The following is a 27,795-nucleotide window of genomic DNA, read 5'->3' as shown; positions in this document are numbered from 1 at the left end:
CTCCTGAGTGACGATTGCTGCGTGCCAGGCACCGCCCCAGCTCAGAGGGGCTTCATAAAGATGCATTTTATCCTCACAGCAGCTCGGAGGAGCAGGTGCACGATTACAATCCACAATGTATAGTGAGGAAATTAAGGCACAGAGAGGTTAAATAATTTGCAACAGTTTACATGCTCCCAGCCGTTGACAAGGAGTGAGGGCAGACCCAGGCTGACAAGGAGTGAGGGCAGACCCAGGCCAGAGAGGAGAGAGAGGCACAAAATATATGGGGGAAGCCAAAACCCTCAACCATAATGATAAATCATATTTTAATGCAATATTTTAAAAAATCAAAATGAAAGCAAAAATCCATGATGAACAAAATGTCCACGTTGTAAATAAAGACAGAATTAGAACAACTGACTTTTCCTTTCGCCTCAGGCACCCAGCACACCACTGTGACGGATCCTGTCTTTACTTACAGTGTGGACGTTTTGTTCATCATGGATTTTTACGTTGATTTTCATCTTTAAAATCTTGCATCACGTGTTTTCTCGTGCTGGCTAAGGCTGTCAGTGCCGCATACCGTGCACCTGAGGCCTCCTGCCCGCCCTGGGTGAGGGCCCACAGCGCTGCTGCTGGTTCCCCCCTGTCCTTTGAGCTAGGAAACCTGAGACTCACATGGTTCCCGTCCCAAGCTGGGCTGGGGTCAGGGGCAGAGACACCTGGGAAAGGTGGCCAGGCACTCTCAGCCTCTAACCCGTGACCCTGAGGAGCCCTGGCCCAAGCTCTGGCCTCTCAGGAGGCTGCCTGGGAAGTAGACCGCCCAGGCCTGCTGTTATGAGTGGGGCTGAGGGACCAGTAGCTGTGTGGTGGCCTGATGGGGAGAGCCCTCGTGTGTGCTCCTGTGCTGAGCTTACCCTCATTCTGTCTCCAGGACCGACCTGCCCCTCTCCCAGAAGCCGGAGCCTTCTCCCAGCAGGCAGAGCTCCCTTGCACCTGAGGATATCCAGGTGGGCCTGAGGCAGTAGAGGACAAGGTCCCTAGACTGCGGGGAGGGAGAAAAATGGGAGATGGTCCCAGGGAGAGAGCCCAAGCTGAAGACAGAGCTGCCATACCTCCATGGTCCAGTTCCCACAAGGCCGGGTCCAGCTAGAGGGGTCCATGTGCCATACCCTGAGAGACTGACCACCTAGCACCCTCCCTACCCCCGGCCCCCACGGGGCCTCTTCCTCTACTGCACAGTCCTTTCATTCATTTAAAAAATGCATTGAGCGCCTCTCAGGTGCCTGGCCCCAAGCTGGGTTCCTGCTAGAGCCAGCAAAGCTGAAGGCTCAGGGTGCGCCTGTGCCCTCCAAGACAGCCACCAGTGTGGGGGATGCCAGGATGGGGGTGCATGGGAACTGAGAAGAGGAGTCCTAATCAAACTGGGGGTCCATGAGGGCCACGTGGAGCAGGGGCATGGAAAGGTCTGTGCAGCACTCACCACCTTCTCTTCCAGGTTGTCCACCTGGACCCAGGGAGGCAGCAGCAGCAAGAAGAGGAGGAGCTGCAGAAGCTGTCCCTGCAGCCCCCCTACTATGATCTGGGGGTGTCCCCCTCCTACCAACCCTCGGTAAGGACAACTGAACCTTGAGGAGAGTGCCCCCAGCCTAGCCCCACGCAGCCTGGCCATGAGCCCAGCTGCCTTAGAGGGAAACCAGACAGAGGAGGTGGAGGAGGTGAGGGCAGGGCAGCACAGGGAGGCCCACCCAAGCACTGCAGGCACCCTGGGCAAAGGGGGACTGGATGCTGGACAGACCATTCTGGGAGACTGGCATTTCCAATGAGTCTGGCCCCAGCCTGGTGCCCAGCTCTTCCTCCCCCAAGCCCCACCTCCAGCTCTGTACCCTGCACCTTAGTTCCTGGTGCTGCCAGCGGCCCCTCCTCCTGGCCCCACTCCCAGCCACTCAGAGGGCCAGCATCCACTTGAATGCCTGCCCCCTTTGCCCATATCTGGCTCCCTTCAGCAGACTCGGGGGCTCTGGGTGTTACCCATACAGTGCAGCCCAGAGACCCAGGCCAGACCGCCTGGACCCAAAGATAACATACGCCCTCCTGGCACTGGCAGGAGAGCCAGGCCTTTGTCTCCACGGTACAGCCATCCTTGCTCTTGGCAGGAAGTACCAACATGAACCCATCTGGAGGTGCCAAATCCTGCCCCCGGGGAGGTAGCGTTCCCTTCCCAGGATACTGAGCCCAGAGAGCCAGCCCAGCCTCCACCTTCTGATACTACCCAGGGCGCAAAGGACCGCCAGCTATTTGCTATTCCTTAACCAACCTAGAGACATGGAACTGAGCCAGAACTCACTGTGGACACAACATCCTTCCTCAAACAGCAGCTGGGCAGCTCTTGTGCCACCCTCCTTCCCATCTGAGGTGCACCCCCACATCCCAGTCTGCACTGCATGGGCCTGCTGGTTCCAACAGAAGGGATCATAATGACATGTGGAGCACTTGCTACATGCCAGGCACCTGGCTAGTCACTTTTCAAACATTGTTCTTATCACACAGATTGTTCAACAAGCAATATAAGTCCTTCCGTTGCCCCATTTTATAGATAAGGAAACGGAGGCTCAGTGAACTTGAAGTGTCTTAGTCTGTTTTGTGATGCTATAACAAAATACCTGAGACTGGGCAATATATAAAAAAGATTTATTTCTTACAGTTCTGGAGGCTGGAAAGTCCAAGGTCGAGTGGCCTGCCTGTGGCAAGAGCCTTCTTGCTGCGTCATCCCATGGTGGAAGGCCGGCCGGCAAGAGAGCATGCCCTGAAAGCAAGAGAGCAGGAAGGGGCCAGCCTCACTTTCATAACATGCCCACTCTCTCCATAACTAACCTGCTCCCTTGATAGAGACAATCCATCCATGAGGGTGGTGCCCCCGTGACCTAATCACCTTTCATTAGGCCCCACCTCCCACACCCTTACACTGAAGATAAACTTTCCAATACATGAATTTGGGGGGACACATTCAAACCGTAACAAAAGCCTTGCTCAAGATCACCCAGGGACACTGGGGAGGGCTTCCCACCCGGGACCCTGGCTCTCGAGTCCAGGCCCTAAGCAGGCAGCAGTCAGAATGATGAGCAGATGCTGGGCACTTCACCTGAACACAGGAGAGCCTGGGCAGGACTTGAGAGCCCCAGGGCCGCCTGGCACCGCTAATGCCAAGGCTGCTGCAGCCCCGGGCTTACTGTCAGCAGGAGGGCCCAGCTCTGCTGCCTGGCGGCCCCTCAGCTCCAAGGGCCCAGAGAGTGGACACACAGCCCAGAGAGCTTGGGTTCAGCGTCCTGCGTGGGGGCCAGGGCATTGCAAGCACCAAGCAGGGTAAGAATCTCCCACCTGCAGACACCAGCTCATGCCTGCCTCAGGACAGAGACAGCACATCATCCCAGGCCTGAAAGCAAGGGAGGGAGGGGAGCGGGGAGACCACTATCTCCAGAAAAGAGAAAGCCATGCCCCATTCGGGGTTCTCCAAATGGGCCTTTTCCCTCAGCCTCCAGTCAAGAGTCACTAACCTCACTTGTCAGAGATATGGTGAAAGAAGAGGAGGAGAAAGAGGGAGCAGTGGGGGCCTGGGGCTGGAGGGAGAAGGAAGATGATGGAAGGGAGCAATTTGAAAAATCTTGGAAGACTCCAGTGGGATCCCCCGTACAGCGGGCCCAGGCTCGGCATAAAAATCTCTGTGACGGAATGGAACAGCTGCAGCTGGCCCTAATCCCCACTGACGACTTCTCGGTCTTGTTCTCTGACTGCTGCCCCATGCCTGGCATGCACAGCCCTCCCTGGGGGCACAAGGAGCAGATTCAGGACAGTGCCCACTGCCTTCGCTCATCCCTCTGCACAGTCCTCCTTTTGCTCCCCTCCTCTCTCATCCAAGCCCAGACCATAGCTCATGGCCCTGACTCTTCCTCCTCCCTCACTGCCCTCCCTTCCTGGGCTCTGCTTATGTTGGGTTAGTGGAATCCCCTGATGAGTGTGTCCATTCAAGAGCCACTTGGGACAAAGAACACAGTGAGCCCATCTCCACCCACCAGCCACGGGCAGGAGGGGTGGGTTGAGGGGCCCAGGAGAGCACCTACACCCTATGTCCTGAGCCCAGGGGCCATGGTTAGGGCATCTGGGTGGACAGAGGCTTGTGAACAGCCTGTGGGGCGGTACGGAAGTCACCAGCAGAAGGGAAGCTCTGGCGTCCTGGGGAGGCCCTGTTGTGGTTGCCAAGAGAAGTGTAATCCCTTTTGGCTTACAGAGCAATTACCGGGCGAGAAAAGGATGTATCCCCAGAACTCGGGTTTGTTGGCAGTGCAGCTTGTATACAAGTCACATTATTGATGTTGTCATCAATTCTCCTTCCCAAAAAGTCGTGAGAAGGAGCCAGGTAGAGAGCATGCGCTGTTCACCACGGGGGTTCCAAGGGAGGTGGGAAGACTGCAGGGAGCCTGGGGGTCAAGCTCGGCGGCCCCAGCCCGGGTGGGCCCAGGCCCCCTATGTGGGCCAGGTCCATGCTGCACACGCACCCAAGGGTGCTAAGGCCGTGGCACTCCACTCAACGTCCGTCACGGTGTCTGGGCTAGGGACCACTGAGGTGGCAGGAACCATTTAGAGAGCTGGGAGGCTCTAAACTAGGTCTGAGGAAGGACTTCCAGAGGACTCAAAGCCAATGTCTTGACAAGGAGGAAGGAGGAGACATCCTCTGTCCTTTCAGGAGAGGGGCTTCCATCTCCTCGGTCTTGTGAGCACGGACAGCCCAGGCTAGAGGCAGAAGACTGGACCCAATGAACTTTGGAGGGATGGAGTCTGAAGCTCTTATGTTAGTTCAGGTCCCCCAAGGAGCAGACGCCAAGCTGAGACTAGACATGCAAGAGTCACTGGGGGACACCTGCAAAGTACACAGGCAGGAGCACCAGGTGGCAGGGGAGCCCTCAGAGCATGCTGCTGGTCCGCCTCCCATGAAAGGGGATGGGGAAAGGAGGGCTGAGCAGAAAGTCTCAGGGTGGCAGCACAGCGTCGCCAAGCACTGTGCCATCCTTGGGCCATCATTGCTATCAGAGGACTCCTGCGTCCCACAGGAAAGGGCCTGCGCTGGATTCCCAGTCTGTCTAGTTGTCGGTTGAGAGCAGTCTAGGGGAATTGTGGTCTCAGCACAAATGCTGGGTGGATCCAGAGGGGTGGTAACTGGGGCTGCAGCCAGCCATGCTCTGCAGCTGTCCAGGTCCACACTGCCACGGTCTGCCGGGTGCTGAGATCTGATCTTCCATCCAGGGGCAGGGAGCAGCTCCTCCACGATTCAGTGTGTCTTCCTGGGGATGTGGTCCCTGTTGCTACAGCAGATCTTAGGGCCACACTGGTACCCATCCTCTCCTGTCCATATCCCGTCTCAATTCCCCTCGCTCAGCTGTCTCCACAGCAGGTCCTGGTGGCTAACCTGGAAAAATTTTATTCCTGAGGACGCTGAGGCCTTAATAAGCACACCTTCCTCAGGCCAGGGATGTTGCAAGTGTCCACTCCGTTAAAACAGAAGAGGCCCCCAAGTAGGCCAAATGTGGGTTCCACACATGTTCCTCCCTAGCCCCATTGCACAGAAGCAGCCTGGCCTCCGCCTGCTGATGTGTCAGTTACCCCTGCCACCACACAACTCCTTTTCTTCCATGCGGGCCCCAAGCACATGCAGTCCAAGGGCCCGGGCAGCAGTCCTAGCATACAGTCTGTGGGCCGCTCCCTCCGCAGAGCTCAGAGTTGTGGGAATAAAAGCACAAAATTCCCCCACTGGGTCATTGGGTGTGATGGTAACTGTGAGCCACTCCTGCTTTCTTTTTTGTTTTTTGTTTTTATCTTTTTCATTTTGTTGGTTTTGTTTTTATTTTTGTTTTTGTTTTTGTTTTGAGATGGAGTCTCACTCTGTTGCCCAGGCTGGAGTGCAGTGGTGCAATCATGGCTCACCACAGCCTCTGCCTCCCAGGTCCAAACGACTCTCGTGCCTCAGCCTCCTGAGTAGCTGGGACCACAGGCGTGTGCCACCACACCTGGCTAATTTTTTTTTGTATTTTTAGTAGACGGGGGGTTTCACCGTGTTGACCAGGCTGGTCTCAGAAACTCCTGACCTCAAGTGACCTACCCACCTTGGCCTCCCAAAGTGCTGGGATTATAGGCATGAGCCACCATGCCTGGCCTATCCTTTTCTTTTTACTTATTTTTTTAAATCCACTCCTGCTTTCATCCCTTGGTTCCCAGGCCCATGTACTCTTCCTACAGGGGACATAGCATCCTATAGAGGCCTTTTGGAGTATTGCCACCAAGCTGGCACTGAAGCTGTCATTTAGAAGACCATTCCAGCAGCTGCCATCGGGGTGACCACTTGATTGAGGATATGCTAGCTGTCTTTGCCCATGCAGGCTGCTATAACAAAATATCATAAACCAGGTGACTTATAAACAACAGAAATGTATTTCTCACAGTTCTGGAGGCCGGGAAGTCCAAGGCATAGAGCTGTTCAGTGTCTGGTGAGCGCAGTGCTTTCTGGTTCATAGATGGTGACTTCACTTTGCATTCTCAAATGGTGGAAGAGCATAGAAGCTCTCTGGGCCTCTTTTATAAGGGTACTGATCCCATTCACCTCCCAAAGGCCTCACCTCTTAATGTCATCCCCTCGGTCAGGATTTCAGAATATGAATTTGGGGGAACACTAACATTAAGACCATAGCACTGGCCGTAATTCTCTAGGATCTGTCTGGTTTCCGTAGGGGCTGGACTGATGAGTTAAATGAAGATTAGAGAGGGCCCTGCACCCTTGGGTCTTTAGTGATGACAATGATCTCTGCCATCTTCCCCACCCTGAGTACAATATCCTTTTTGATGTACTCTCTTGGCTGGAAGGTAGTTTCAGAGTTTCCCCTTGGCTTTCACCCCCACAGACCTCACGTGGGTTTAGTATGTCAATCCCAATTCTGCCCTTGCGCACTGTGCAAACACCATGTCCCAGCAGTAAATTTGCCCAATCCTCTGGGGGCCTTGTAGGGTGTGGAATTCCATGTCCTGAGAAAGTGCTCCCAAATCAATGAATTCTTGCTTATTCAGTCTATGTTCTGGCTCACTTGGTTAAGAACCCTCAAAATCCAACCCAGGAGTGCTCCCCAGGCTTCTGCTCGTCAGCGCTAGCTTGCTGTTGCTCTCCTGGCTCTGCAGGCCTGTCATCTTCCTTCTTGATCAGGCCCAGCATGTCCCCAGCTGGGTTATGCTGGGCTTTAACCCTAGCATCAGCCTGCAGCCAGGAACAGAGGAGGGGGCATCTGTTGCCTCGCAGGGGAAAAGCCTCCACAGCATCTTCCAGCATGCAGTGCTGTTAGTTCTTTAATTAGAGAAGAGTGGGCCACCCACTCAAGGGTCCCCACTCACTCATCCTCCCGTCAGTTTCAGGGACCCAGGTTTTCCCCAGCAGGACCCTTACCAAGCACAACAGGCCTGCCTTGGCTGAGCTGCCCTGGAGCCCTCTGATTCCTACTGTCACATCCTGGGTCTGTTCCTCGGCTGTGTCCATTCCTCTACTGCAGGATATGGGTCTCTTTGGAAGCGACCAAATAGGATCTCCGACTCTGAGGTTGAGCCTCTAACTGCTGATGGCCCTCAGTTTCTCCTTCTCCAACATGACTTAAAAATAACCAGCCAGCTCTGCTGCCCTTGCAGCCCTGCTCCCTGCACATCTTTCAAATGGCTGAAGCACTGGACCTGAAACTCCCTTCCACCAGGATGTTCTCCCAGGTCACCGCTGGTGAAAGATTTGGCAACTGGGCTACCACTTTGTGCCGGGAACTCTCCAGGGCCTGCGTTCCACTTTGGGTGAGGTCCTCCTTGCCAGCAGGTGCTGAGAAAGCCAGGTCCAATTCTCTATTTTACCTTTTGCCACCTGTTTTCTTGGGCCCCTCTTGGTATCATCCAAGCAGGAGTCACAGGTCATTGCTTTCTGTCATCTTTGAGACAGATTCTATGAAGGCTAAAGGCCAAGTGCCCAGCGCTCCCTGGGCAGCCCCACATCTTGGATAAGATGGCCCCAAAGCATGTAGTTGAGCTCCTCTCCACTTACCTGGGTGAGATAGTCCCAAACCACCTTTGGCCATCACCCGCTAAACTCCCAGGCTTTCCTGGGGCTCAGAGTCAGGTTGCTCCTGTCCAGTGGCACACAGCTGGGAAAGGTCACATAAAGAAGCTGTCTGGAAGACCTCCCCAGTGGAAATCTGTAGAGTCTGCACAACCCCAGGACACACCTGGCCTCGCATTCACCTGAAGCGCCAGTTCCCAGGCATCCTCAGGATGACGGGAGAGACAAGAGGTGGGATCCATTTAGTCATGGGGACACCATCAGCATATCCCCCTGCCTCCACAGGATGGCCTTCACACCATCCCAGAGCAGCAGCCACTCTTCCCATCTTTATGGGACTCCCTCCAGTGGAACCAAAGTCTCAGCAGCCCCTGGGGATAAGAACTTTTGCGGCCAGGCATGGTGGCTCACGTCTTTAATCCCAACACTTTGGGAGGCCGAGGCAGGCAGATCACCTGAGGTCAGAAGTTCGAGACCAGCCTGACCAACACGGAGAAACCCTGTCTCTACTAACAATACAAAATTAGCTGGATGTGGTGGCACACGCCTGTAATCCCAGCTACTCGGGAGGCTGAGGCACGACAATCACTTGAACCCAGGAGGCAGAGGTTGTGGTGAGCCGAGATCACACTATGGCACTCCAGCCTGGGCGACAAGAGCAAAATTCTGTCAAAAAAAAAAAAAAAAAACTTTTGCTTCCAGTATCTCCTACTCGCACTGTGCTGCTTGCCCAGACCCCACCTTCCTGCCCCTCAGCCACCCCTGTAGGCCCCCCAACTTGTGGGTTGGGACCCAGACTTCCTGTCTGTCTAGCCTCCTTCCCCTTCCTTCTGCCCCTGGTCTCCTGTACCCCCAACCTCCAACCCAGGCTTCTTCCTTCTGGAAAAGAGGTATCTCCTCCCAACCCCCGACTCCCCACCTCCAACTCCAGGCAGGCTGTGGAAGCACAGAGGGCCAAAGGGAGGAGCAGGTGTCAGAGTGTGACTTTCCCTTGTGAGGAACCAGGAGCTCATTGCATTCATCTTAGCTCTGCCATGTGTCCCTACCCATGCCATGGGTCATTGATGGACACAAGATGGGTGTTGCTAGAGGGCAACTGAAATCAGCACACTTGGCTTTCCCTGCTGCCCAGGTGGCCCAGCCAAGGACAAGAGAGTGAGCAGCAGCCCAGGTCACAGAGATCCCTGCAATAGCACACAACCTTCTGCCTGTACCAGCCTCCTGGGGTGCGAGAGCCCTCCTCTCCCTCCACCCCTGCTCTGTAGACAGACGATCTGTCTATCTGCCTGCACCCTAGCATTGAGCATTGAGCTGAGGAGGAGGAGCTTTTGAGGATAGATCTAGAGAGAAGAGCTGGAAGGACCTCAGGGATCATCAAGTCACCCTCCTATTTTGCTGAAGGGGAAACGGAGGCCCTGGGAAGGAGAGGAGCTTGGCACAACCACAGGGTGAGTTTTCAGTAGCCACCCACCCTTGCTTCCGGACCACAGCATTTTCTCTACCCCAGTTCCTCCCACCAGCCACTCCCACTCCCTCTCCCAGCTCCCTGTCTTCTGGGTCCCCATTCACACATCTGCAACTCCCAGCGGAGGGAGAGCCTCTGCTTCTCAACTTCTTGGCAGCCCCTGTCCTTGGAGCACTCTTATTCCAATAATTTGCAAATCACACTAAGAGTCAAAGAACTGCAGTGCCGCTGAATAGCTAGGGGTGCGAGTTGGAGCCCTGGGTTCTAACCATAGTGATATTGCTTATAAGTTCTATTTTCCCATTTCACAAAAGAAAAACTCAGCACAGATGGGTTGAGCCATCTGCCTGTCAAGCCACAGCAGGGGGTCCAGCGAAAATTTAAAGCCAGGCCCTTTGACTCCAAGTTCCATTTTATGCCCCAGGAACCTCCCCGTGACCCCCTGCACAGCATGTCGCCTCTCCAGGCATCTCTCTTCCCTCTGCAAAATGAAAGGGTTAGCACAAATAATGTCTCGGAGGCAAATACAGTGGGGTCAGGAGTGGGACCCACCCTGCCTCTGTCCACCCATGCCCAGGGCCTAAGGGGACACAGCTTAGCACAGCAGGTAAATGTTTTGTGACCAATCTTTGTAAACACCTTTTCTAAACCTTTGTTTCCTCTGTTGTCACTGAATAATTGGTGTTCTGCGTCTCTCTCTCTCTCCCCATCACCCTGACCCTCCATGGTTCCGTTCTCTCTCATATGCTTCCCTACACACCCACACCTCCCATCTCCCCCGACGCCTGGCGCTGGGGTACCTTGTCCGGTCCTGACCACCCCCCCACCAACTCCTCCTGCCACCTGTCCCTTCTGCCTCATTCCTAGGGCTCTGGCCTAAAGGACACTGACATCCACTATGCAGAGCTGGACACCTCTGCCCTGGAACTCGTGCCAGGGCCACGGAACTCCGTGCCAGGGCCGGCAGAGGCTGTGGAGTATGCCACCATCCAGTTGAGCCCACCCTAACACATAACCCCTAGCCACCCACCCCTGCTTCTGGACCACAGGTAAACCCACCCACCTCCCTCCTGCTCTGAGAGCCCCTTCTTGCCCTTCCTGGAAGGGCCTGCACCCCACCTACTGGGCTTAGCAATGAAAGGGTGGGGAAGGTGGGCAGGGGCCTGGTGAGCACAGGAGAAGGAATGTGGACCAGGAGCCCAGAGGGCAGGAATGTTGTTCCATTTCTGCCACGCACTGTTTCCCCTCTCTGAGCCTCAGTTTCCCCACCTGTGAAACCCAAATCAAGTCTAGGGCCCCTTCCTGTTCCAACAGTCCTCCTTATCCCTCTGTGGCCCCCAGAAGTGGCTTCACTCCCTGCATCCCAGCTGGCCCTTTAGCACTTACCAGCAAAGTGCTCCACTTCATTTTCTTTCCTTTTCTTTTTTTTGGTTTGTTTGTTTTGCTTTCTCGAGACGGAGTTTCACTCTTGTTATCCAGCTGGAGTGCAATGGCACAATCTTGGCTCGCCACAACCTCTGCCTCTGGGTTCAAGTGATTCTCCCTCTTCAGCCTCCTGAGTAGCTGGGACTACAGGCATGAGCCACCACGCCCGGCTAATTTTGTGTTTTTAGTAGAGACGGGGTTTCTCCATGTTGGTCAAGCTGGTGTCGAACACCTGACCTCAGGTAATCCGCCCACCTTGGCCTCCCAATGTGCTGGGATTATAGGCGTGAACTACCGCACCTGGCCTCCACTTCATTTTCTTACCAAGGAGCCCCCAGGGTCAAGGCTGCACACCCACATTTCCTCTTGACCCCCCAGCGCAGCTGGACAGTTGAATTCAACCAACCTTTACTGAGTGCCTGCTCATTCCAGGCCCTGCACAGAGGGCCCGGGATCCAGGGCAGTTCCTAGCCTTGAGGCACTCTCAGTAGAGTGGCCAGCTTGGGACTTCTAAGCCCTGGGCTGAAGGGGAGCCCACAGGCTCTGCAGGGATGGGTGGTGAGCAGGGCTCTCTCCACCCTGGGCCCTGGAAGATACTGCGAGGTACACAGAGGCCATAGTGCAAAGAACCCAGACACTGCCTGGGGGACATGGCAAGATCAGAGGAGTTTCAGCAAACATGTGACCTCCCTGAAAGCCAAAGGAAGGTGGTGTCTCAGACTGAGAAACTGGAATCTGAGCACTGGGGACTCAGGCCAAGGGGCCATATACCATGAGGAAGCCTGGCCTCAGCCCTTGTGCTGAGTGGTTTGGGATAAGCAGGGTGGGAGGGGACAGAGACAAGGACAGGTGGAGGAGACAGGACTGCTGGGAGGGACATGATGGCGCTGAGTGTGAGAGGGGTCCCATGGGTCCAGGAGCCGGCAGGTCCCGAGAGGGCTGGCCCAAGCAGATGGACCCAGGAGGGGCTTCTCTGGTGGCCCCACAGAACCTTTCCCACACACCAGGAGAGCCTGCTGGGTCCCAGGACCCACAGACAGCAGAACTCTGCTCCCCACTTCCCAGTGTTCCCCACCCCTACTACCTCTCAACAACCTCCTATCCTCCTGTGACATGCCATCCTCTGCAACCTCAACAGAAAAGTGCTTAGCCTCAGTCCCCAACTTAGGTATGGAGGAGTGAAGAGCCAGGGGCCCGAGGCCGTCTGCACAGCATCCTTGGAGAACCTGGCATGGGAACCAGGATGTGTCCCTGCTCCAGCCTGTCCTCTGCCTTGCCAAGGAAGGGGTGCTGTGGGCATGAGGAAGGGGCTGGGTGCCAGGTGCGGTTCCTCCCCTCTCCAGCCCCTATGAGCCAAGGGAGGCATGCTTGGCTACTGCAGCTCCTTGTGAGGTCTGGGTCCCGGGAGAGGCCAATGGGAGGAAGGCGTGAGGCTTGGAGTCAGGGAGACAGTCTGGGGGCCAGAAGAAAAGTCATTAATCCCATAAATCCTAATGTGGACCTCCTCCCGGCCTCTCTGAAGTACGTGGAGTTGGGGTGGGTGTAATCCCAGACGCCCCTGAAGGAAACCCAGAAAAGGGGGGGTCTGCTGCTGCCCCCTCATTGGCTGCTTGAGCCCCAGAGAGGCCCTCTGTTTGGGTTCAGGGCCTGAAGGGCGCTGGACCAGGGTGCCAGGACAGGCGCTGCGGGGAGCTGAATGGGACCTGAGAGTGTGGGGGATGGGAAGGCAGTGAAAGGCACTGGGTGGGGTAGGCTTGGGGGATTAGCTGGGAATTAGCCCCTCCTGTCGAGCAGCCCGCCCCACCACACACGCTCACTTGCCTGCTTGGCAGCCCCACAGGAGGAACCAGGATGTCAGACAGGAACAGGTGCACCGCCATGAGGCAGACGCCCTCCCCCATCCCTCATCCCAGCCCCCTTACCTGGGGCGCAAGACTGGGCAGTAGATCCAGAAAAGTCCTGGATGTGAGCCCCTCACCTCCCCCTCGCCTCATCCCCAGGTCACTGGATAAGGCCTCAGCTAGGACCTCGCTGGAACCTCTGGATCGTTAGACACTGACAGTCAGCCCGTGGCAGAGCCAGAAGGGCCTCCCTGGGAAGAGAAGGGAGATTTGAGGCTGGGGATGGCGGGTGAGGAGCTGCTGGGCCCAGCCTCTCTCTCATGTCTCCCCTGCCCCCCAGTGGCACACTCAGCCCTTCCCCCTCCTGGCCCTCCTGTCTGCCCACGGCATTTCCTCTCCCCCAGTTCAACCCACCAGCGGCTCCCACTCCCTCTCCAGCTCCCTGTCTCCCGGGTCCTCATTCACACATCTGTTTCTCTCCTTGTGGCTGCCCCCCTCTTTCTCCCACTCTGGCTTCCCCTGCCCTTTCATCTCCCCCTTCTCCTGCACTCTCCCCACTGAAGCTGCTGGTTCCAGAGGCCGGGACTTCAAAAGGAGATCAAAGCTGGGCTCCCCCATCAAAGACCGGGCTCTGCCAGGAGCAGACCCCTCCCATCAGGCTGTAACTCTCCCTGACAGGCCAGAGTCCCGCATTCCAGCCCCCTGGGAAGCACATCCTCAGCCAGCACCTGGTGCTGGACCGACCACTGTGCATGGGGGAAAGCTCCTGGCATGAGTGATGCAGGGAACCAGCTGGGAAACTGACACAGCCAGCCCCTTTTTGGCTGTGTGACCTTGGGCAAGTCATTGACCCTCTCTGACTGGGAGTTACATTAGGTTTTAAATAGGGCTATTATGGAGTTGATTGGGTTGTTGAGTGAATTAAAGGAGAGCAAGCAGGTAAAAGATCTAGTGCTGAGCCTGTTTTACAGCAGGTGCCCAATGAATTGCTGCTGTTAACACTGCTGCCATTACAAAGCCCTCTGCATGAGCGCCTGTGGAGATGAGAGCAGAGGTGCTGGGAGGAAGGCTTGCTGCTGCCCTGAAGGGCAGGGGGACCCCGACATCCCCAGTCTGGGCCCCTGTTCACACAGAGGCTCCACATAAACCCCATTCTCTAGGCCTGGGCTTTGCAGGATGTAGTGGCCACTTCAAAGTCCCCATTATCCCCATTACCCTCCCCCGCCAAGCACTGGGCTCTCTCCCCAGACTGGATTCCTCTGCTCAGGCCGCCACCTCATCCTCAATCTCTGGCCCCAGTCCTCCTCCTCGCCCTCAGCCCAGCCCCACATCCCTTAAGGGGATGAAGGCGTCTGGATGGGGTGGGAGGTGGGGCTGAGAGGCCGAGGCTGCATTTATGAAACTTTTCTTGGCTCTGAACATCAGGGAACTTCAGAGACGACGTGACTTGAGTAAGTCCCTAAACCTCCCAAAGCTTGTTTTCTCATTTGTAAAATAAGGGGTTAGCTGCCTCAAATCCTCCCTAGGAAGCAGACTCTGTCTACGTGGTAATTTTAAAGAACCGAGGAGATAGAACTCAAAGATCTCTGAGCTCCCTCAGGACAGGGGGAGACGAGGAGGTGCCGATCTCCAGTCTGCACTGCTTCCCACAGGCAGCTAGTGCAGACACACCCTGCATCTCTCTGAGCCCCACGCAGCCCTGAGACACAGACCTTGTGGGTCCTGTGTCACCAAGCAAGGGACTGAGGCTTGGGAGGGGAAGGAGCCTGCCCCAAGTCACAGCAGCAGCACAACGAAGTGAACCTAAGCCTCTCTCAGTCTCTCCCCGCCCTGCCACCTGACCAGGACAGTCCTCCCAGGTTGCAAATGGGCACATGGAAGCTCAGAGCCAAGATACGCAGACAAGGCTCCAACCTGCACCCCCCTCGTGTCCCCAGGCCCTTCCTGGGCTCCATGGATGTCTGCCCTCTTCCTCTGACGCCCCTCCCTCCTCCCACATCCCAGGGCACCCCATGGTAGCACTCCACACATACACTGGTTCCCACCCAGCTTCCAGCTCCTCGACCCCAATCCCCCACACCAGGGCCTCCCCCTCCCCCAGCTTAGGGGCTGGACCAGGAGAACAGCCTGATGGAATGTTCCACCTCTATGCTCCCCCATACATAGCCACTAGCCACAGGAGGCTATGGAGCACTGGAAACGTAGCCAGCACCACCAAGTAACCGGTATTGTCGTTATGTTAATGCTAATGTTCTTTAATTTTCATTTCATTTAAACGTGGCTACAGGCTGCCATACTGCACAGTGCAGATAGAGGCACCGCCCGAATGTCTGGTCTCTGCCCTTCTCCTCTGCAGACACCTGCAGCAGTGGAATATATCGGGTGGGCAAGAAAAATTCCTGGCTCCTGAATTCCCCAGCACAGGACAGTGTCCTTGGCTGAGCGAGTGGAGGGGGAAGAGAGGTGCCGCAGCGCCCAGTAGGCTCCTGAGTCCGGGTGTGCAGCCCAGGAGCCCTGGAAGCCTGAGCACCGTCCCAAGGCCTTTGATGAGGAGGCGGGAGGGCCCAGGCTCACCCATGGAGGGGGCTTGGGAGCCTGGTGGCCAGAGTCTTCTGTCATCCTCATGGAAGGCCAGGCAGGCCAGGGTCAGACCAGGCCAGAGGCCCTCCCCGGAGCCAGCTACTCCTGTCCAGTCCTTAGGCCTTAGACCCCTGACCCCAGTTGTGTTTAGAGGGCAGAGCAGAGGTGGGCTGCCTGGGTCCTCCCGTCCTGTCGGACCCGGGATAACCGAGGCAGGGGGTGGGGCTCCCCCTGCTGGACAGCCTGGGAAACGTGCCCCCATGCTATAGGCAGAGCTGGGAGCCCCTCCCCAAGCTAAGCTCCCCCAGGGAAGCTGCCTGCGACGTCAGGTCTGGGATGGGAGATAGGATGGAGTGACCAAGACCCAAGACATCCCCTCCAGGGCCTAAGGTGGTGGGAAGCCAAGTGGAGGTCAGTATAGGACCCTAGGTGAACACACCACCCCATGCCACCCAGGCCCTGCCCAGACAGAGTACCCTTCTTTTCCCTCCCCGCCTTCCTCTCTCCCCGGCTCCTGGTGCAGGGGAGGGATCGGTCATGGGCTTAAGAGTCAGGCAGACCTGAGTTCAAACCCTTCTCCGCCACTTACTTGTGTGTGACCTTGGGCAAAGGGGTAGAGCTTCCTGGACCCACTGGGAGGGTGGGATGGACAGGATGAGAGGGTTTCAGGGATGCACTGCTTGCATGCGTGGCGGGTGGTGGGCAATCATAATCCCAGCTCTCTTCCCTGCTCTCCCCTCTTCCTCTCTCTTTCCCTAGAACCCCAGGATGAGATTGGCCATGCCCCAGGACATCCAGAGCTACCCTGACATCTGGGAAGACAACGACCTGGGCCAGCTGCCCACCTGCTACCCCTGAACCATTTCCTCCATCCTCTTTTCACTGGCCTCCCTGGCCTCTGCCCCTTCCTCTAAGGGCATTTGTGGACAAGCCTCTGTCTCCTTCACACACACACCCTGCCCTGACCTCTGCATCCAGGACAGCCCGGGACCGAAGCCCCATCCTACGTCCCGGTTCCCTCCTCCCAGACCTCCAGAGCCCCCAGGCTCCGCTTCCCTCCACCCCGATCGTGGGGATAAACCTGTGGGTGAACACCTGAGCGTGACTCCCGTGGATGAACATGAATTCTGAATGGGAAAGGGCAGGTGTGCCTGAGGGTGCACAGGTGGGCACCCCGCCACTGCCATACATTCTCATCCTCTCACAGAAGCTTCCAGACTCCCTGCTGGTCTCCCAGGCTCAGCACCAGCCCAGGCTGCCAGGCCTGAGTCTCCTGCCTTTCCTCTCTTGCTGGGAAGCTGAGCCATTAGCAAGAAGCAGTAGATCCCAAGAGGCAGCTCCCTCAGCCTTCCAGCCACCCCCAAATCACCTCCAAACTCTAAACCAACATCCGTCTTCCTATTATCTCAGGATCATGCCTTTAGAGGCTGATCATCTAAAGGGGCCAAGGAACTCAGACCAGAACGCTGCCTCTTCTGGGCACTCAGAGCTTGGGATGTCTCTGCTGGGTTGAGTCCCTTCACCCACCATCAGGGCCGAGGAAGTCCAGGAGGCTTGGAGGCTCCTGGATTGTGAGGGGGCTCCTCCTGCTGGGGGTTATGAAGCTTCCAGGCCATTGCTGTTCTAGCCTAACTCTCCTCCAGCTGGGGGAGAGCCAACCCAGGAAGCCATAGAGAGAGACTCCCATCTTCCAACCCTCAGGCCTGGCACAGGTGAATTTCCAGAGTGAGCCCAGTGCATTCTATGGTCCTATGAGGCTGCCATTGCCCTCACTACCTCGCCCTGGCTCACAGGCTAGCAGCCCCTGTGCAAGCCGGGAGGGAGTGGCCAGAGCACTGGACTAGGAGTGCAGGCATCCCCTTTCTCCTGTGCCAACAAGGGGCCAAAGGATACAGGGAAGAGACCAGATCTGCAATGGTGGGGACAGGAGCCGGCACCCTCAGGGCAGCTCAGGAAAACTCCAGTCCCAGGTAAAATAAATCTCCTGTCGGGCCAGGTGCGGTGGCTCATGCCTATAGTCCCAGCACTTTGGGAGACTGAGGCAGGTGAATCACCTGAGGTCAGGAGATCGAGACCAACCTGGGCAATGTGGTGAAACCCAATCTCCACTAAAAATACAAAAATTAGCTGGGTGTGGTGGCAGGCGCCTGGAGTCCCAGCTGCTTGGGAGGCTGAGCCATGAGAATTGCTTGAACCTGGGAGGCGGAGGTTGCAGTGAGCCAAGATTGCGCCATTGCACTCCAGCCTGGGCAACAGAGCGAAACTCCATCTCAAAAAAGAAAAAAAAAAAATGTCCTGTCCCACATTCTGAGTTTCATCTGGGCCCCCAGAGGCTGAGGAGGATTTGGGGCCTCCACTCCTCTCATACAAACTTCTCTTCTCAAGAGTCCCCTCAAGATCTATTTTCAGGATCAATGGGAGACGGAGCCCTACCCTAGCAGAGAGCCAGAAAACTCGGCTGGAGGAAGGCCCAAGGCAAAACCCGGGCAACAGAAGTAAGTGGGGAGGGGAGGGGAGGGGACTCAGAAGGCTCTTAGTCTGAGCTGATATAACCTGTCTGGCCTTGAACAAAAAAAGGCTCATCTGTCATCAGTATTTCCAGCCATCTTCCCAGTGTCTAGCCCTGGCCAGTGCCAACCAGAGCTCAGTCCTAACCCCCAAAACTGAACTATGGGTCCAGATATGAAACGTGTAGAAAAGGCCACAAACTCACCATCCCTCCCCACATGCAAACAGACTTGTACAGAGAAGGTCACAGCCCTGGCACAGGCAGACCCGGCATAGTTCTGCTAACGGTGCTTCCATTTTTTATAAGGAAGAATGGGTCCGTGTATCATAGTCACTAAATCCTGATTTCAGCAAGGCATTTGTTCAAATGCAGACAAGACAGAGAAATGTGGGCTGTGTGATACATCTAGGTGACCCCGAAGTGTCTGGCCCCCAGTGCCGTGTGTGGTGTTGCCAGGCTGTCTCTTTGGCCGGGCTCTTTTCAACTTATCATTTCCTTGGATGAAGAAATTATGCTCAGGGAAGCTCTAAAAGTGAGAGAGAGAGAGAGAGTTGAAGCCGGGCGTGGTGGCTCATGCCTGTAATCTCAGCACTTTGGGAGTCCAAAGCGGGAGGATCACTGGAGGTCAGGAGTTTGAGACCAACCTGGACAACATGGTGAAACCCCCGTCTCTACTAAAAATACAAAAATTAGCCGGGCATGGTGGTAGGCGCCTGTAATCCCAGCTACTAGGGAGGCTGAAGCAGGAGAATCCCTTGAACCCGGGAGGCAGAGGTTGCAGTGAGCTGAGAGCCAAGATCACGCCACTGCACTCCAGCCTGGGCAACAGAGTGAGACCCTGTCTCCAAAAAAAAAAAAAAAAAAAAAAAAAGAGTTGTGAGGGACTAGGAATGTTCTGTAGAATTAAAACAGAAATCCAAAAAAGTCTGTAAAAGGTGGAAGGTTAGCTCAAAACCAAAACATAAAGTGTAACAGAGATGGATGATGTAAAGTCCATTATTTAGGCTCAAAACTCAGCCACTGACATTTAGAATTAGAGATTCCCTGTTTGGTTCCAGTTCATATAAACTATTTCATTGACCTCATGCTAAAAATGAGTGAACAGCTTTTCAGGTTAGATTTAAATATTAGGTGCACCCCCAGCACTGGTTAACTTAGCTGTTCAGTGATTACATCAATGACCCCAGTTTGTTTGCCTGCTTGCTTGCTTGTTTATTTTGTTTTGTTTTGTTTTGTTTTTAACACATTTCTGTTCTGTTAGCCTTAATTTGTCCTCTTGGCTTTCAGGTTTGTTCCCCTCATGGCCATAAGATAGCTGCCGCAGTTCTAGCCATCACATCTCTGCACACATTTCTAATAGAAGAACAGGCCAGGCCTTTTTGTATCTCTTTAAAAGAGAGGAAACCTTTCCCAGAAGCCCCTACTGGGCTTCCTCTCTACCTTGTTAGCTAGAATTGTGTCACACGCTCATACACTTGCCTAAATTATCCACTGGGAAGAGAAATGGGCTCACTACAACTCCTTGGACCAGTTATGAAGGAGGGTGAGCACTTAATTAAAATCAAGTTCTCTAGCCTGGGCAACATACTAAGACCTTGTCTCTACAAAAAAAAAAAAAAATTAGCCAGGTGTGGTGGCACCTGTCTGTAATCCCAACTACACAGAAGACTGAGGCAGGAAGATCGCTTGAGCCTGGGAATTCGAGGCTGCAGTGAGCTATGACCATACCACTGCACTCATGCCTGGGTGAGAGTGAGACCCTGTTTCTAAAAAGGAAAAATAAATAAAAATACAAATGATCAGGTAACCAAAAGTTCCTGCTCTAAAGGTAATGAACTCTCCATCATTACAAGCATTCAAGTAAGGACTGAACAAAACCTGTCAGAGGTATAAAAGGAGATTCTTGCAATGGGTCAGAATTGGATGTGACAACCCTGAGGTCCTTTTCCATGTAGTTCACAGGTATACACATTTCCTCAACAAGGGACTATGGCTCAAGAGCTCACGAAAGGGCTTTGTGACTAGTTAAATACAACGCCCACACCCTGTGACTGCCCCTTACTTTCACACTGCTTGTCCTTCTCAAAGACCCCATCTTGGTCTCCTCTCCACCACCACATCTCAGCAGCTCAGGCTGTCCCAAGAGACTTGAGTGAAGACACAGGCAAAGACAGCGCAGGGGCTTCCAGGCTGAGCCCAGCCTCCTGCCCAGGTGTGGGCTCTCTGGACCCATCCAGGGATGAAATTAACACCCACAGCAACAGACATCGGTGGAGCCGTTGCTGTGCGTGAGGCACAAGGGACCCAGGGAGAACTGGCCATTTGATTTCCAACTCAGAGCTTGCAGTGCAATTGGAGGGAGGAAGACGGGATACATGATGGAACGAAAAAATCATTCTATTTCCATAAACCACATGTGAAAATCAGCCAGATTTCTTACATATAAGTAGAAAAAGTAGTAATCCAAGATCCACACTCAACAACAGATGAGTGGGGACAGGCAGAGGCACTCTGGGGACACTGAGGAAGGACAGTGTTGTTAAAAATAATAGAACTGGGTGCTGCAGTTCAGACTATAATCCCAGCACTTTGGGAGACTGAGGTGGGAGGATTGCTTAAGTCCAGGAGTTCAAGACCAGCCTGGGCAACACAGTGAGACCCTATCCTATTAAAAATAATAATAGGAGCTGACAATAACACAAAAGTGGACATTTCCAGATATGATCATATTGTCCTTGTTTGGCCAGTGTCACCAGCAGCTGGGTCCCCATTATGGGGCCTGGGTGCCCAGGGAAGTTAAGAGGAGATAAGCTCCCTCTGTTCCTGTACATCTCTGCCCACCTCACCTCTGAAGAGATTGTTATATCCTTGCTATCTATAAAATAGGACATTACAATGTTTGTTAAAAAAAAAAAAAAGTAACTCCCAAATTTCTGAGTTTCCTATGTGTTGGGGCTGGGGCTAAGAACTCTATGTACATCATCTAATTTAATTCTCAGTAACACAGATGATCTCTTGATGTCCCTTTAAAGCTTCGGGGGTCACTTTTAGTATTCAGATAAAAATAGTTCCATGCCGTACAGTCTCCAAGATTCCTAAGAATGGCCAGGACCTGGCATTTTCATGATTCCCTCTCATTCTGATTTCCTCTTCTCTCTCAATCCTGTTCTGACTCAGTTTCTGAGTTCATGCAATTTTTTGGGTTTTTTTGTTTTTGTTTTTGTTTGATTGTTTGTTGTCTTCTTATTGACCTACAGAAGAAGAGATACCAAAACCAGACTTGGGAGACAGGGAGAGTCCAGGAAGGCTTCCTGGAGGAAGTGGCAGATGAGATCTGTCTCATCCTGAATTTTCCCCCAAAATGTTACTAACCTATGGCAGAACTTGTAAGATAATTTTCCTAGAAGTTGGGAGTAACTGGGGAGTAGGAGGGACCTTCTTATAGCCAAACGAGCAACTCGAAATTTAAAACTCAGGCCTCTTGCTCTTGCCAGTTCCTGCTGAACCAGTCACATCTTCCGGGTTCTGTCTTCAGCCTCTGCCCTCCAATCCCGTGGTTGACTCCCCTCACCCCTACCGCACTCCCCCATTTCCTGGTTCTCATCGCTTCCTGCTGAAATGGCTTTTGTCTTTGGAGCAGTTCAGCCCCACTCTTTGGCCTTCTCTTCCCAGTTTCACTCTGGTGGGTAGAGAGCTTTATCTGACACAATCAGTGGGTCATTTTCCGGAACAAAGATCCCTGTCTCCCTGGCAGCAATGCATGCCTTTCTCTAGAATACAAAAGCAGCTAGAGACACACACTTGACTCACAGCAATGATGAGAAGCAGGGATTGCCATTTACATAAGAGGAGACTGAGGCATAGAGCAGGTAAGAAGTTTGCTGAGGCTGAGGTCTCAAAGCTGCTAAATGGTGACATCTGGATTTGAAATAGGTCTGTGGGCTCCAGACTATCCCTCTTAACTGTGACATGAACTTTCAAAGAGGTGAGGCTTGAAGAAAGCTTGGAGGGAGGGAACAGACGGACAGAGAAGCCCAAGACGTGAGGCAGAGTCCAAGACCTGCTGAGCCCATGGGAGTGAACCGGGGCAACTGAGGCAGGGAGCCTGGGAGGAAGCCATCACCGAGGCGGGCAGGAGATAAGCAGGTGGACTGGAAAGCAAATTAGGAGGAAAACCTAAGGGACAGTTGGGTCAAATCAAACAGAAGGACTGAGTATGGGGGCTGGCAGAGAAGGAGGAATCAGGAATCCTGTCCAGGTTTCTGACCGGCAACTAGAGAGATGCTCACTGAGATGGTGGCCATGCAGGAAGGCGGGGAAGGGTGTTCAGAACGTGCTCAAGTTCACACATGTGGGGATGGAGATGCTCTTAAGCTGCTGGGCTGTTGCTCCTGAGACAAGCCCACACTGGAGCAGCCAGCAGCCTACAGATGGTAATTAAAGCCACAGGGAGGATGAGCTCACGCAGGGAGAACGCGTGGAGGGAGGAGGTGAGGACTGGGATCCACTCGAGGAGCACTCACAGCAAAGGGGGAGGGTGACCATCGAAGGAAAGCAAGAAGCCAGTCAAGGTCAAAGCCAAGGCCAAGGCCGCAGGCACCGGCAGGGCTCCGCCTGGGACCTGAGGCTGGACTTGCCCACATGGCCAAATGCCATGGGAGGCAGAAACGTCCTGAGAACAGCAGTTGGATTTAGAAGTGGTAAGGGGGTGACTGGAGAGGGGACTTGGTGACTTTGTAGACCACTGGGGATGCCACTCAGAGGAAAAACACCTGGAAGTCTATTTGTAAAAAAAAAAAGTGAATGAGAGAGGAGAACATCAGACAGCAAGGAACGCTAATCCTCTCAAGACAGGAGTTGGGGGAGAAAAGATAAGCCGTGATCTGAAGAGACAGCTGGGGCCAAGGGAGAGAGGGTTTTGTTTGTTTTGTTTTAAGTGGGAGAGTTGAGCCAGCAGCTGTGAGTGAAGAGGGGAGGTAGAAAGCAGAGGTGAAGATTCAGATGGAGGCAGAGTTCGCGGCTTAGGAGCAGAACTCTCCTAAAAACACGCTCTGTCAAAAACATCCAAATCAGCAGAAATCCACTAGGAGATCAGGGCCTGACCAGGAGCCATGGTCTCAGGAGGGTCAGAGTAGGAATGAAAATGGCTCCTAGTGGAAGGAATGGCCAGGGGCTGGGAAAGCAGTTCTCAGGAAATACAGTGGCAGCCTGCGTCCCTCTGGGCCACCCATGCCCCCCAGCACAGGGGCCACAGCGAAGCTCTCTGCCCACCTCCTGGAGGCTGCTTGTCTGGTCCTTGCACCACCCACATGGGCTGCCCCTGCTGGTTTAGCATGGACCTGGGTTTCTCTCTCCTTATGCTCTCTGGGGCTTACCTGCATGCCTACAACTTCTACCTGAAGTCACCCTGTCCCCTGGCCTGGGTGTGCAGTATCCCAGCTCCTCGCTCTTTGATTTGGAGCAGAAGGTGTCCCAAAGTCCTCACACCCAAAGAAACCGAATTCTTCCTTGAGCCTGCCCTCCTCACAGCCACTGAAAGGTGTCTGCAGACCCGGCTCCTCCAGCCTCTCTTCCACATCCCCAAGCTCAGTGAGTTCCACCAGCAATCCTGTTCCTACACCGTGACTACAACGGTGGCCGTGCACTGAGCCCGTGCCACTCACTGATCATTCCTTTATTGAATACTACTGGAGCAGCTACCACGTGCCTGGTGCTTTACCGATTGCTGGGATGCAATGGGGAACAAGTCAGGTTTGTTCCTGCTGTTGTGTGGCTTGAAGCCTTCCATCTAGCATTGTGCTAGACACTGCTTGTGTTATCCCCTTTATTCCTGCAGCAGCCCAGTGAGACAAGCATCACCACCTCCATTTTAGAAAAGAAGAAATCAAGGCCCAACGTGATAAGAATTCCACAGTTTATAGAGAGCAGATCCTTAACCCACCATCCCGGGAGGCTCTGCTTCCTCCACCCAGGGTTGACTCAGCTTCTCTAAGCTCAGGTTCCCCAAGTTCTCTTCTAGAGTGATTCCTCTCCCCTCTTCTCTCCACTGGAGGAGAGGGTGCATTGTTTGAGCCTGGAGACCGAGGTCTGAGGCCCAGCTCCTGGATCATGACCGGGTAACCTGGAATGGACTATTTATTTCATGGCTCAAAGCCCAAGTCCCCTCCTTGGTAAAATGAGTGAGGATGATCCTCCAGGGCCTGCCCTCCCCAGATAGGCGCTGGGGGGATTACCTGAGGTCAGAGATGGGAAAGTGCTTTCAGAGGCACCCACAGGCAAGGGGTTAGGCTTATGAAAACTTTCTCTAAGCGGAAGCCCTGGCATCAGCAAATTACATATTAACGTGTGTTGAGTCACTACACTTCCTGTCCCAAGCTGTTTATACTGGGAGTGCTTCGCTAGCTGTGTAATGAAAGGGTTTTCCTCTCCTAAAGGAATTTCAGGTGTCTCCTAGCAGGGAGAGGAAGGAATCAGGGGCCTTCCTTGCACCTCTGAAATCATAGCCCAGAGGGCTGAGACTAGCATTTGTTGAGCATTTAGTATATGCCAGGCACTAGGCTAAGCTCTTTGCACACAATACCTCATTTATTTCTCATAAACCCTTAAGATGAAAATGCTATCCTTACTTCACAGATAAGAAAGTGAATGTATCTGAAGCCACAAAGCTTTGAAGTGGTGAATTTAGGACTTAGAGCTAGGCCTGTCTGACTCCAAAACTCATGCTTTTCCCAGGAAGAAAAACCCAGCCCTGCCCCAAATCCCTGCCAAAAGCGACCTCCTCCAACTGCAGCCTCAGCACCGCCACTCTGATGCTCACTGGTGTGCCTCCTGCCCACCTTTGCACCACACAAGGAGCTCTTGGAGGACAAAGACTCTGTTGAACTCATCTTTGTATTTCCAGCCATCAGCACAGTGCCGGGGCCAGAGATAGCATCAACGAACATTCTGCCGAATGATTGGATGGTCAAAGAATAACTTTTGCTTAAGGGCAAAATTGTGACTCTCATGCAAATAATCAAACTATGTCAAAAATTGTATTTAGTTCATTAATTCATGGGGGAACCAGTAAGATATTACAATTGGTTAAAAGAAAATCTCAAAGAACCTGAAATATAGCTCTCATAGTCTGCTCCGATCATAGTCTGCTCCTCCTGCCGTAAGAAAACACCATAGGCTGGTGGCTTACACAAGGGAAATCTATTTCTCACAGTTCTGGAGGCTGGAAGTCCAAGATCAAGGTTCCGGTGTCTGATGGGGGCTCACTTCCTGGCTTGTATGTCCTCTTGCTGTGGCCTCACACGCCCTTTCCTCATTGTGTTATTACCAGCTTTCTGTAACTTTCAGGGCTGTAAAATAGCTCAAAGACCATGAAAGCCTGGAAAAAAAAACCAGAAGAGTATGCTAGACAAGACACCCAATCATCTTTTTGGTCCATTTCAAAGTCTTTCACAATTTTTCCCTATAGAACGCATCAATGAAAACAGTTGTCTGGGATGCCGCTGGGAGTGTCCACTCCCCCATCCACCCCCAGTCCCATCTCTCTCCGGTTGCGCTTTGTCAAGCTTCTTTCATCACCCACTTCCATCAGACAGTGGGTGGTCCCACAGCTTGGCCCTGAAGCCTTTCAACTGCCAACCAACCCCACCCAGAGTGATATTGACACCCCAGACTCGCACTTACAACTGCCTGTGCCGTATCTCCTTTGTCTGGAGTAGAGAAAGAAGGCCGCATTACAATGTCCTAAATGGAGGGGGCCTCTGACTCAGAACAGCCACGCAAGGGCACAGGTGACCTAGGAAAGAGGGCCCTACACTGCATGTACTCCCTTGCCACTCACATTGGCATTGGCCCATGGAAGATCTTAGCCCAGGAAAGAGGGTGCCTGACACAGTCTTGCAGGAAAGGGGCATCCCCAGGCTGCCCAGACCTAAGGGCTCCTTCACCAGCTAGCTGGGCACCATTGAAAAATTTAAGACCTTGTCAGAAACTGCAGCTGACAAGGGGCCGAGGGTATAAGAGGAAGATCACGCATGAGAAGGAGGCTCCCACTGGAAAATCAATGGAAAGCAATTTTCCATTGATTGCTGGGATGTCTAAATGCCAAGAATAGTCCAGGTGGCTCATTGGAAAATTCAACCTTGATTTCAGATCCCTTGAAAATCCAACATTTGCTCTTAAAAAACAATTTCTGATGTCTTTATCTGTCTTCCTTTTATGAAGGTCAAGTTCTACCTGCAGAATGGTGTTTGTGATGCAGGTCCACAGTGTTTATCTCTGGAATATCAGTGGGCACAAACTGGCCAAGACCCCCATCAGCCGCTGACAGCCTCACATCTCTAGCCTGCACTAGCAACAGCATCTAACTAGTTCGCTGGCCTCCAGTCTCACCCTTTAACCCAACCCACAAGGATGCCAGAGTCAGTTTTCCAGATACATTTGGCCTTATCATTTTCCTGCGTAAAGTATTTCGTTGGCTTCTGATTGGCTGCCTATAAGATAAAGGCCTGTGGTGTCCAAGGTGTTCCACAACTGCCCCCTGCTCACCTCCCAGCCTTGTCTCATCACTCCCTGATCCCTTCTTTGGGCTCCACCCTCACCAGTTTCTGGGAGTTCTCTGCATGCCCCAGACCATTTCTCCCACCTTTACTCACACCCTTCTTCTGACCAGCTCCTATCCCCTCAGAGATTGGTTCAGGTGTCCTCCCAGCACATGTGCTCTCTCTCTGCTCCAGCATACCTCTGTCAATCACCACATCGCTCCTCTATGTTGACAGGTCTGCTCCCCTTCCACCAGACGATGGGCTCCTTGAGAGCAAGCATCATTTCCCATACCATTGACTGCTATCCTCGCAAAATGCATGTCCATCCAGAACCTGGGAATGTGACTTTAATTTGGAAATAGGGTCTTTGCAGATACGATCAGGGTTAACATGAGTTCACACTGGATTAGAGTGGACCCTCACTCCAATACAATTGGCATCCTTTTAAGAAGAGGGAAATGTGGACCCAGCGGCACACAGGGGAGAATGCCTTGTGAAAACAGAGACAGATTGGAGTGAGGCTCTACAAGCCAAGGCATGCCAGGGACAGCCAGAAGCCATCAGAAGCTAGGAGAGAGGTGTGGGACAGATTATTTTCTCGAACCTCAGAGGGAGCATGACTCTGCCATCACCTTGATTCTGGGCTTCCAGCCTTCAGAGTTGCGAGAGAAGAAATGTCTGTTGCTTTAAGCCACGCTGTTTGTGGTAATTTGTTACTGCAGCCCTAGGAAATTCATAGAGTTCTTATCAGAGCCCCTAGCCCGGTGCTTGGTAAATGTTGAAAGGGTGAATTAATGGAAGGTCTTACAATACACTGCCTGCCTCACTCCCTGGCCTCAAGTTGTAGCTGAGGAGGGGAGAGAAGACTCGGGACCAGAGGACTCCCTCTGACCAAGGGAGACAGGCTCAGTCAACACATATTTATTGCATACTTAGCAAGTGCAAACAGCTATACCCCATGTAGTGAATCAAAAATGACTCTCATCCTAACAAAAATGACCTAACGCCATGGATAATAGTATTAGTCCATTTTCACACGCTATAAAGAACTACCTGAGACTGGGTAATTTATAAAGAAAAGATGCTTAATTGACTCACAGTTCAGAGTGGCTGGAGAGGCCTTAGGAAACTTGCAACCATGGCGGAAGGAGAAAGGGAAGCAAGGCACCTTCTTTACAAGGCAGCAGGAAGGAGAATGAACACAGGAGGAACTACCAAACACTTACAAAATCATCAGATCTTATGAGAACTCACCATTGTGAAAACAGCATGGGGGGAACCACCCTCATGATCCAATTACCTCCACCTTTTCTCTCCCTTGACGT

General features: G+C 53.4%; 1 pseudogene across 1 annotated transcript; it reads right to left on the bottom strand.

Annotated features, from left to right (window-relative positions):
• Positions 1-41: 41 nt before the first annotated feature.
• On the bottom strand, positions 42-27,702 carry LOC106993503 (uncharacterized; annotated as a pseudogene). The gene is made up of 8 exons (XR_013404547.1): positions 27,569-27,702; positions 27,075-27,194; positions 26,668-26,803; positions 25,117-25,305; positions 8,293-13,092; positions 2,685-2,788; positions 2,326-2,432; positions 42-210 (listed from the first exon to the last, which is right to left on the bottom strand). The product of XR_013404547.1 is annotated as an uncharacterized LOC106993503 (transcript).
• Between the last annotated feature and the right edge of the window lie 93 nt (positions 27,703-27,795).

This window comes from Macaca mulatta, chromosome 14 (genome assembly GCF_049350105.2).
Source record: "Macaca mulatta isolate MMU2019108-1 chromosome 14, T2T-MMU8v2.0, whole genome shotgun sequence".
Lineage (NCBI taxonomy): Eukaryota > Metazoa > Chordata > Mammalia > Primates > Cercopithecidae > Macaca > Macaca mulatta.
This window is presented reverse-complemented; position numbering and strand designations above follow the sequence as displayed.